The 12050-nt window shown below is 48.9% G+C and overlaps 1 pseudogene; it reads right to left on the bottom strand.

The window, feature by feature from the left end:
- Nucleotides 1-606: 606 nt before the first annotated feature.
- Nucleotides 607-11748, bottom strand: LOC132387932 (uncharacterized; annotated as a pseudogene).
- Nucleotides 11749-12050: the final 302 nt, after the last annotated feature.

Genomic DNA, 12050 nt, shown 5'->3' with positions numbered 1-12050 from the left:
TCAGATAGATTTGATAATTCTGAAATAAACTTGGAGTCTTGACCTTGAAAAATTCTGGCTTCCGGAAATATGCGTATTCTCCCTTCATATACAGTCTGGAGAAATGTAGCGGGACGTTTATGATTGGTGAAACAGATTTAAACTAAGTGTAGTTAATATTGCCACGGTGTCTGAAGATTTAGTTCACTGATTTCTTTCAATTGATAAATGTTAGCGGACGGTCATTGTGTAAACTCACGTCAGTTTACCAGCGGATGGCCCTTCAGATAGTGGAGCTTTAACAAATACAGTGTGAACAAACCGTGAGTGTTCAGCTCTCGTGTTGGAATGGGGTTAAGAGAAGTAACCAAAATGGGACAAAACTCAAAGAACCGCATTCTCCACGGTAATTAAAACAGAAGCAACAATTAGTGTCTTCTTCAGAGAAACCTGATGACCGAGAGGAAATGACAGGGAAGGGGTGCGTCACGATTCCGTGCCTGTGCAGAACGCAGGAATGCAACAGAGAAATCGGGATTCTGCTGAATAGTGGACAGCAATTTCTGAGTAACGGAGATAAGATTCTGAATGAGCGCATCATAAAGCAATTTTCAAACTTACCTCAAGTCCATGTCGCAATATTCTTTTAATGAAACCGTGAGTGGCTCTTAAAAGATCCTTTGATTTTCCCGTTTGTTTTGTCAGTAAACTTGTCTTCAGTTGGAGCTGGTGTACTTGGTCACCGCCATTGTCCCTTCGGACACGGCGTGTTTAGCCAGCTCCCCGGGCAGCAGCAGGCGCACGGCTGGATCTCCCGGGAGCTGATGGTGGACCGCTTGTTGTAGTCGGCCAGGCGGTAAGCCCCACCCGCGATGCGCTCGAAGATATCGTTCACGAATGAATTCATGATGCTCATGGCCTTGGAGGAGATGCCGGTGTCGGGGTGAACCTGCTTCATCACTTTGTAACTGTCCTTCCTCGACCTCTTGCGCTTCTTGCCAAACTTGCTCGCCGGTTTGGACGGAGCTTTCTTGGCGCCCTTCTTGGGAGCGGGTTTCGGTGGATCAGGCACTTCCCCGTCGGTTTCAAACACAATAATAATCAGAAACTGTTCGGAGCCCGGACTAAATGGGCAGCGCACAAAATGGTATGTTAATTAGAATGGCGACGCTGAGCATTCCGATTGGCTGCTTGGAGAAAGGAATCACCAAGCGGAACGCTGGGGGATGGGAAGCGGCACCAATGTGTGACGGTTCGCGCTGCGTTTAATACAGGAGGAAGGACAGAGGGCAGAGACAGGCGGGGGTGCGGGCTGCAATTGAAAAGGGAAACGCAAATTTAAAAGCAGTACGAAAATAAAATTAGATGAAATATTGTAAAATTAAACACGAAGACGTTCAGTTCATGACACAGGGCAGCAGGAGAGCGAAGGAGAGATTTGGACATTTCAAAGTAAAGTTCAAATCGAGTTTATTTATGCACACAGGTGAAAGGAACAACGGATTTGTAGCAGCATCACAGACACATTTCATCTGACACAACATTGACAAGAAACACTGGAATTAAATATAAACTATACCAACATATTCAAATAGACAGAGGACTATCAGAACAAAATCAAAATAACAAAGAGATTATGCGGGCAGTCGGAGAATCACCCCTTTTGTGTTTCTTCATCTCGTCACTCTCGATTCAGTGTCACGCTACGCTGCCACATTGATCCGGCACATGCCTTCATCCACCAGGTCCAACACTTGCCTTTGTTGGATCTTACTCCTCCTTACACTAGTCTTCGAGTTTGTGGGTGTGTGGCCAGGGTTAGAAAGGGTGGGTGCCACTTCTTAGGATTGGGTTTGAGGGTAGGGCTTGTGGATGTATATGTGAGGCTGGAAGAGATAAAGCTGTGGAGTTTAGTATGGTGAGATATGTGGGACTATGGTGGATAGGGTAGTGTAGTGGAGCCAATTTAATCTAGCCGATGCCTTTCATTAACGTGGCCTGACTCCCATTTGGCTTAAAGAACCGGGTGTGCAAAGGGACACATCATCAGTACTGCAACCTGGAGTCATTGGGGGTTTCGGGTCGTTAATCATGAGACTCTCTTGCCCAGGTGACCGAGCCAGGGTTGATCAGACCCAGCTTGTGTTTATCCCATGGACCAAGATAATGTGAAGCACTGTAATTCTGCATGTTGTGGGTATTTTCGAACTTGTTACTTGGCTGTATTTTGACCAATTGGAGAGTACAATGTTCTGAGGCCTTGATATCAGGCTTTACCTCCTCGTAAGGTTCCACTTTCCTGCTTTAAATTTACATCTGTCTTTATTTTGCATCTGTGTGCCTGGGATAGCATGGGTTAATGATTGAGGTTTGCAGATTTGTCCATAATTCCAAAATACAAAAATCTCTGAAATCCAGAACTTTTTCTGCTGACATGACGTCACAAATGGAGAATTTTACCAGGATTAAATGGCTTGTCATATGAAAAGCGTTTCATAGCTCTGGGCCTCTCTCCCCGTGACATTGAAGAAAGAAGGGTTACCAAATTGAAACCTATCAAATAGTGGAAGGGCTTGATTGAGTAGATGTGGAGAGGATTTTTCCTGTGGTGGGAGTGTCTAAAGCCAGACCACACAGCTTCAAAATAGAATATCCTTTCAGAATGGAGAGGAGGAGGAATTCCTTCAGCCAGAGAGTGGTGAATCGGTGGAATTTTTGCCACAGGCAGCAGGAGAGGCCAAATCACTGGGTATAGGCAGAGATTCATAGATTCTTTAGTGGTCAGGGCATAAAGGGATACAAGGGCAGATAAGAGGTAAGAGGATAAATTGATCAGTGATGATGAAATGGCAGAGCGGGCTCGATGGCCTAAATGGCTGAATTCTGCTCCTATATCTTGTGGTCTTATGGACTGAGTGACGAAAACTCTCCCAGAGACTGGTGATCTCAGCTTTGACACAACCCAGCACCTGAGGCTCCAGATAACTTATACAGCAAATACAAAAGTTCTTCATTTTCTGATTAAAGAGATATCATTCCATTTCCATCCTGAATGCATGTCACCTCATTCTGATGTGAATGAGTAATGATGCTTTGGGCTGAGAACCTTCACCCTGAGATCTGATGGAAGGGTCTTGGCCCGAAGTGTCAACTGTTTACTCTTTGTCATACAGGCTGCCTGTACTGATGAGTTCCACAAGCATCTTGTGTTGCTTTGGATTTCCAGCATCAGCAGATTCTCTCGTGTTTGCGATTTACACCTCATTCTGAGGGTATTTTCCTCAATGATGGAACTCTCATTCAGGGGAAAGATCCTCTTTGCCTACTGTCTGTCACATCCTGAAAGAATCTAACAGATTTCCTCGTTTTCTCATTAACTGCAAGGAATACAGACCCAGCCCACTCACTGTCCTCTCACATAACCAACCCTCCATCCCTGGAACCAGCCCAGTCGGTGCGGGGAACAGTCACTCCACTCCCTCTATTGCAGGGATATCCTTCCTGAGGAAGTGTGACCAAACACGGACCCTGCATTCAAGGTGTGCTCTCACCAGGACCCTACAGAACCCACTGAGATATCTGTACCCCTCTTCTCCACTCCTCCTGGATCACGGGACAAAGTACTGTTTGCCCCTCTCATTACTTGTTGTATCTGCATGTTAACTCAAGTGATTTGTTTACAATGACACCCAGGTCCCTTTGAACATCCCCATGTGGAAATGATTCTTACAGTTTGATCCTGGGAATAGGTGATCTCACTTTTCCCCACATTCTATTCCATCCGCCTCATCCTCAACCATTCACTCTCCTCTCTACTTCCCCCAAACCTTCTCACTACTGACACTGTCCGTCCCGCTCTGCCAGAGCAACAGACGTTGTCGCTGAGTTGTGCAGCACAGAAACAGTCCCTTCAGCCCAACATATCCATGCTGCCAAAGTGGACAAACAAAACCATTCTCAGTTACCTACATTTGGCCCATGTCCCTGTGAAACTTCCCTCTCCACAGTGCAAGAGATATTGCAATGGTGCCGACCTATGCCATCACTGTAGGTAGTTTGTTCCATGTAAATAGCGCCTTCTGTGTACAAAACCTGCTCCTCATGGTCCCATTTAAATCTTCCCTCTCTCACTTTATACCTGGAATCTCTAGCGTCCAACTCCATGACCCTGGAGATAACAGATTCACTACTGAACATATCAATGTCTGCCATTATTTTATCAACCTCTCTAATGTCACATACACTCTGATGAGGAATTTCCAGCCTATCCAGCCTCCTGTTAAATCCCTTTTGCACACTCTCCAGTTTAATGTCACCCTCTAATCACAGGGCAACTATAAATGTACGTCATGCTCCAAGAGTCGTTTCCCCAAGGTTGGTAGAGCTGTAATGTGACGTCACGGCCGAGTGACCAATACTCTCCCGATGAATGCTGGTGTGGCAAACACCTTCTTCACCGTCCTGCCTACCTGTGTTTACGCTTTGAAGGAATTCGATATCTGCACCCCGATATCTCTGTTTTACAGCACTCCCAGGGACCGACCATTCCCCACGGCAGTTCTGCCCTGGTTCGTGAATGACAATGGAACATCTCTTGTTCTTGTTTGCAGGCTCGAAGGGCAGAATGGACTACTCCTGCACCTATTTTCCATGTTTCTATCTCACATTCCTCAAATCACTGAGCTCATTGATCACCGTCCTGTTGTATTGCTAGTTACATTTTTTCACTCTTTAAAGGGATCTGCATATTTGCTGAGCCGGGCATTGACATTGTCAGCCGAGTCTTTAATGAATGAACTGCAGCAGCAGACCTGACTCAGCTCCCAGGCTTTTCCTTGCAGCGATACACGCACAGTGCTGGGGGAACTCAGCAGGCCAGGCAGCATCTGTGACCGACGTTTCAGGCCGAGACCCTCCAGAATCTGAACAATGTTTGGTTTTCCTTCGATCCTTTCCCAAGTTACTGGATAACATAACCCATCCTCCAATCCTCTGCCACCACTCCTGCCCAAGAAACACACAGAGAGACAGAGCGGGGAGGTGAGGGGACAGAGTCAGAGTGACGGACAGAGCCGAGAGCGGCCTCTCATCGTCCAGCTCCGCCTTCACTTTACTAGGCCCGGCAATTTCCAATGGTTTATCCGAAACACAGAGCTCCAGAGAGGGGAAAGAAAACTCCCTCACATACCACGTGCATAGTGAAAGATTCCTAGGAATTTACTGGCTGTCGGACTTCGCAATCAGAATACAGTGTGATTGGCGCAGGATTAATTTCAAATCGCCCGCCAATTTCACAGCACCCAGCAACGGTGCTTGATTACTTTTTCATGTTATTTACCATTAATTGTATCATGGATTAATCTGCTTCAAAAGTAACTAAGCCAAATATATCGATAAAAATAATTAAAAGGTTGTGGACACGGCTCCCTCTGTGAGGTGTTGGGTGGCTCTTAGAAGAGTCTTTGTGTTGTTCTCCGCCTTCACTTTACTTGGCCCGGCAATTTCCTATCCGCAGCACAGCACTCGAGCGGAAAAAAAACTCCCTCACACAACACGGACACACTGAAGGTTTTCTGAAGATTTGCTGATTCTCATGCTTTAAATTATAGGAAGTGCTTTTCCATTCCGCAAATACCCGAGAAACTCGGTCTGTCGCTCCCCGGCCCCATGACCAGTGCGAGCGCCCTCACACACAGCAGTTGGTGGGCGAGGGGGCAGTCACTTCCAGTGATAAGAGCGTTAATTCATCAGAACAATTGTTCCTCTGGGTCGCGAGGGAAATGAAAGTCCGGTCACATAGAGGAACAGGATAAGCCTGATATTATGATATATAGACCACGCATCTGGCGCCTTCTAAACCCCAGGCAAAGTGGTGGCTGAGGAGCTGGTGTGAGATGGTTGATGCACCATCAATAACTCACTCTGAGACGTAAGGCGAGATATCGGCTTTAATTGACTGAAGAAGGAACCAGCAGCGAGTGACCATCATACTACATCTTGGAGAATAAGGGAGAGGATCAGACCTCGATCGCCTTTATACAGGGGCCTGTGGGAGGAGCGTGTCCAGACAGGCACATAGTTCACCACATTCACTTTGTTTAAACGTGTCCCCATGTGGCGAAGTTTCTTACAGGTCAAGTCTATCAGGTGGTCGAATCTGTCGCTGCGATCTACGTAGCTCCGGCTGTGATCGCACCGATGCCGGCGATATTGGTGATTGCACAGGAGACGGAGGTTGTGCTGGTTCCAGCTCATGCATGTGCGAGGCACCTGGTATATAGGTGTCATGAGGAGTCTATGTAGGGCCTGGTGAGCGCGGTGTCACCTCGGGTACAGGGTTCATAGTTACCGGAGAGTGTTCAGGTTAGTGGTCTGCTGCACCTGCGGGCGCCAGGTCGCGGATGGAGACCGTGTCCTCCCGCCCATCAAGTAAGACCACGTAGGCATACTGGGGGTTCGCATGCAGAAGGTGAACCCTCTCGACCAGCGGGGAGTATTTATTCTTCCTCACATGTTTCCGGAGCAGCACTGGCCCCGGGGACGTCAGCCAAACTGGTAGAGTGGTCCCAGTGACAGACTTCCTGGGAAAAGAGAATAGGAGTTCGTGAGGGGGGGGGGCGTTGGGGCCGCCATCCAACCACCTGGGCCCTCCAAGGGCTTGTACTTGGCTCAATGATCCCCTCCCTGAGCAGCCACTGCACCTCTGACTGAATGAAGGCCCTGTCCCCCGCACTGTACCGCCTGCTTTTAGTCGCCACAGGTTTACAGTCGGGGTCAGGTTGGCTGACAGCGGTGGGGGAGGGACCTGGAGAGTGGAGAGACTGCAAGTGGTGTCGGTAGCGCAGCTGTCGTGCTGGATGGGATGTGTGTGCCGCTGTGTGTGTGTGTGGTCAGCAGTGATGAAGTTCCACAGAACTGAGGATTCCGGACAGTGAGTGGTGGGAGGGGCCCGTCATGTACCACAGTCACACATTCGAGATGGCTCTGGAAGTCCAGTCCCAACAGCACAGGTGCGCACCCGCCCGGAAGTCTGTGGAATGCGACCCAGAAGCCAAATGGATCTTCTGACTTACTGGCCGTGTTGCGAGTCCGCAGCGTTGCACTGTGTCCGGGTGAATAAAACCCTTAGTGCTGCCCGTGTCAAACAGGCATCTAGTCCTGTGCCCCTCCACCCGGATGTCCATCATTGACCTTGCAAGCTGGTGTGGGGCGCTTTGGTCGAGGGTCACAGTGGCCAGAGACGAGCCGCCGGGGTACCCGGTAAGCATCGGCGGGTCGGGGGCGGGGCATGCTGTCGCCGACAAAGATGGCCGCCCACATCCGGGGTACCCGGTAAGCATCCGAGGGTCGGGGGCGGGGCATGCTGACGCCGACAAAGATGGCCGCCCACATCCGGGGTACTCGGTAAGCATCCGAGGGTCGGGGGCGGGGCATGCTGACGACGAAAAAGATGGCCGCCCACATCCGGGCATGCAAGTTGGCGGCCCCCACGTCTCACTAGCAGCGCTGAACTCCGCTCGCAGTTTAGACTTACAGATCTCGGCGAAATGGCCCCGCTTTCCGCAGCTGGAGCAGGTCTCTTCTCGCGCTGGACAGCGTTTTCGGGGATGCTTTTTGAGGCCGCAGAAATAACAAAGCACATGCTTCTGACGGGCCACAGCCATGGTCGGGTTCGGGGAGCTGGTGGAATCGCACTGGCAGCGGCGATTTCGCTCGCGGGAGCCGGCGGTGGCGGGGTCGGATGCGTCCACGGAACCGGCGGGGAATCGAGCGACTGGACAGCGTCGGCGTAGTGAAGCACAGCTTCCAGAGCGTTGGCCGTCTCGATCGCCGAGCGTAAGGTAAGATCGGAGTGTTCCAGCAGTCGCTGGCGCACGTACACTGACCTTAGTCCCGTTACAAAGGCGTCTCGCACTAGCAGCTCAGCATGTTGTTCTGCCGTGAGCGTCTTGCAGTCACAAGCTCGGACGAGTGTCTGTAGTGCTCGGAAAAACTCCGCGCTCGATTCTCCAGGCCGCTGTCGCCGGGTAGCTAAACGATGTCTTGCGTAGACGGTGTTCACATGCCGCACGTACTGTCTGTTGAGGGCGTCCTGTGCCCCTTCGTAGGTCGGCAGGTCCCGGATAATGGAATAAACTTTTGGAGTGACCCTCGAGAGGAGAATTCTGTGCATAACGGCGGTTTCAGTTGTACGAACCTCCTCCAAGTATGATTGGAAGCATGCAAGCCAGTGTTCAAAAGCGAGAGCTGCTTCAGGGTCTTGAGGGTCCAAATCCAACCTTTCCGGACGTAAAACGGTTTCCATGTTTTAAAATTTTCAGTCAATAAAATTGATGCACCATCAATAACTCACACCGTGACGCAAGGCGATATATCGGCTTTTATTGACAGAAGAAGGAACCAGCAGTGAGTGACCATCATATTACATCCTGGAGAATGAGGCAGAGGATTAGACCTGAATCACCTTTATACAGGGGCCTGTGGGAGGTGCCACAGGAGCAGTCAGAAGGGGGCGTGTCCAGACTGGCAAATAGTTCACCACAGAGTCCCAGCAGGCTCAACTTTTTGATACTTGACTTTGTCGGAGGCCTTAACAACATCTGACTCAACAACCACTCAGCTATCTGCAAAGGCGTTTTTGTTTATATGTCCCTGCAACTCTATTTTATTTCACCACTCTGCCTTTTTAATGGCAAAACTTACCGATGGTATATTAGTTCCAATAAAGTTCGGTGTAAAGTGAGAGGGTTGCTCATCGGAGACTAAATGAAGGCGCTGCGCAAGATGGATCCGGCGAGGCGCTGTATCCAGGCAGGAGTCTGAGATGCCCCCCAGTGTTCGCTCGGCAGAAGACAATCTCTTTGTGAACAATTGTAGATTACCGTGTATTCAAAGTGCCCAGGGACTTCAAGCTGCATGAATGTGTGTGTGTGTGTGTGTGTGTGTGTGTGTGTTTGTGTGTGTGTGTGTGTGTGTGTGTGTATGTGTGTTTGTGTGTGTGTGTGATTGTGTGTGTGTGTGTGTGTGTGTGTGTGTGTGTTTGTGTGTTTGTGTGTGTGTGTGTGTGTGTGTATGTGTGTGTGTGTGATTGTGTGTGTGTGTGTGTGTGTGTGTGTGTGTTTGTGTGTTTGTGTGTGTGTGTGTGTGTGTATGTGTGTGTGTGATTGTGTGTGTGTGTGTGTGTGTGTGTGTGTGTGTGTGTGTGTGTGTGTGTGTGTGTGTGTGTGTGCTCGCGCGCGCGTGTACATAATGTGTTTTCTTGATATCCTACATATGCTTGCTATCTTTCCATTCTATACATATTGTCTGTGCTTTGTGCCATGTGGGACTGTTGGCATTGCAATTAACAGCAGATCCTGGCTGTATTCATGGGCAGTTCTCTGAGTTGAAATTACAATGAAACTTCAATTGAAATTAATTGAAATGAAATGAAACGGTTCCGTCTGTAGAGTTCGCACCTTCAGTGGAAGAGAATCTAGTGATACACATGTCTGAAGATCTCATTCCAACCCTAATGTTAAACTCAAAGTTCTTATTATTTTTGGCCACACCTACACATACACAAGTTTGCAGAAACGGCGCCCTCTTCGTTCCTATATGCTGGTGTCTATAACACAGGCAACATAAGTCTGTGCCGAACATGCCCCTAACTTAGACCAAACACGAGGAAAGCTGCAGATGCTGGAAATTCAAGCAACACTCACAAAATGCTGGTGGAACAGCGTCTATAGGGAGAAGCACTGTCGACGTTTCGGGCCGAGACCCTTCATCAGGACTAACTTCCAGGTGAGACATCACTTCACCTGTGAGTCGTCTGGTGTGGTATACTGCGTCGGGTGCTCCCTGTGTGCTTCTATATCTTGTTGAGTCCCGGCGCAGACTGGGAGACCGTTTCGCGGAATACCTAACCTCGGTCCGCCAGAGAAAGCAGGATCTCCCTGTGGTCAAACATTTTAATTCCACATCCCATTCCCACTCTGATATGTCTGTCCATGGCCTCCTCTACTGTCAAAATGAATCCAAACTCAGGTTGGAGGAACAACACCTTATATACCGGCTGGGTAGCCTCCAACCTGATGACATGAACATTGACCTCTAACATCCGTTAATGCCCCTTCTCCCCTTCTTACCCCATCCCTGACATATTTAGTAGTTTGCCTGTTCTCCATCTTCCTCTTGTGCCCCCCATGCCCTTTCTTTCTCCCGAGGCCTCCCGTCCCATGATCCTTTCCCTTCTCCAGCTCTGTATCACTTTCTCCAATCACCTTTCCAGCTCTTGGCGTCATCCCACCCTCTCCAGTCTTCCCCCATCATTTCTCATTTCCCCCTCCCCCCACTACTTTCAAGTCTCTGACTATCTTTGCTTTCAGTTAGACCTGGCGAAGGGTCTCGGCCCGAAACGTGGACGGTACTTCTCCTTATAGATGCTGCCTGGCCTGCTGTGTTCCACCAGCATTCTGAGTGTGTTGTTTACCCATAGACCTCTATTTTTGTAAGCTCCATTCAACCAGACTGGAGTCTCTGAAAAGACCCTATTGTATCCGCCTCCTGGCAGAATCCCTGGGCAGTCCTGTGTGATGGAAGTACAATGAAATATAAATTGAAATTAATTGAAATGAAATGAAACCGTTCCGTCTGTGGAGTTCGCACCTTCAGTTGAAGAGAATCTAGTGATACACATGTCTGAAGTTCTCATTCCAACCCTCATGTTGAACTGAAAGTTCTTTTTATTTTTGGCCACACCTGCACGTACATAAGTTTGCAGAAACGGCTCCCTCTTCGTTCGTATATACTGGTGTCTATGACATAGGCAACATAGAAATATAGAAAAATCTGCAGCACAATTCAGGTCCTTAGGCCCAGAAATCGGTGCCGAACATGTCCCTAACTTAGAAAGACCTCGGGTTTACCCATAGACCTCTATTTGACCAAGCTCCATGCAGCCAGCCTGGAGTCTCTCAAAAGACCCTATCGTATCCGCCTTCACCACCGCCGCCTCAGCCCATTCCACGCACTCACCAGTCTACGGAAAGAAAAAAAAACAACTTACCCTTACAACTCCTCTGTACATACTTCCAAGCACCATAAACCAATGCGCTTTTGTGCAAGCCATTTCAGCCCTGGCAAACGGGGTCTGACTGTCCACACGATAAATTCCGCTCATTATCTCGTACACATCTGTCTGTTCACCGCTCATTCTCCGTCGCTCCAAGGAGAAAAGATCGAGTTCATTCAACCTCATAAGGCATGCTCCCCAATTCCAGCAACAATCTTGTATTTTGGGGATCACATACCATCGAGGAATCTGGTTCTCGTCCACAGTACCTCTTTTCCGTTCCCCTAACAAAGACAACCCTATCGATACAGCTCGTCAGATTTCACCCGCCTCCCTGCAGAGTCACAGAACCATACTCAGTGCCAGAGACCTGACCGGTGAGACTTTCTCCTGCTTGGTCATTTGCACCCCTCTCCTCCATTCCAGAACTATCCAAAGTGGTCTACGTTATTGAGCGGGTTGACCTGAAGGGGTCACTGCATTGTTTCTGGCTGTTTAACCCCTTTCACCTTCCTGTCTGTCACCCAGATTTCTGTATACTACACCTTGAGTGTAAATACCTCCCCATATATCTTCCCTATCACCCTCTCAGCTTCCCGAATGTTCCCGAGTTCATGCAGTTCCAGTTCGAAATCTGTTACGCAGAGTGATAGTCGGGTCAGCTGGATGGCCTTCTTACAGGTGAAGTTGTCAGGGACTCTGGAGGTCTCCATGCCCTCCCACAGCACTTAAGGGAAGCAGTCAACTCTCCTGCAGGAAAGCTTACTGCTCTTTTTAACTGTAATTATAAACGAAACAATCTATAAGCTGAGAACAAATCTACCAACAGTTTTGTGCCTTCTATCATCCGAAACTCTCCTCCTTACAGCATCAAATTGGATAAGCCCTCTAACTCAAACAATGTCCGCTGCGATTGCCCACAACTTTACCCCCAGGTAAGCACCTTCTGCTCCGGTTCATTACACAGATACAGAAATTCAAACAATGAATGAAGTTCACCGCACACCACCCCATC

This window comes from Hypanus sabinus, unplaced genomic scaffold, assembly GCF_030144855.1.
Source record: "Hypanus sabinus isolate sHypSab1 unplaced genomic scaffold, sHypSab1.hap1 scaffold_2371, whole genome shotgun sequence".
In the NCBI taxonomy this organism is placed as follows: Eukaryota; Metazoa; Chordata; class Chondrichthyes; order Myliobatiformes; family Dasyatidae; genus Hypanus; species Hypanus sabinus.
The sequence above is the reverse complement of the archived record's forward strand: the minus strand, read 5'-3'. Positions and strand labels throughout refer to the sequence as shown.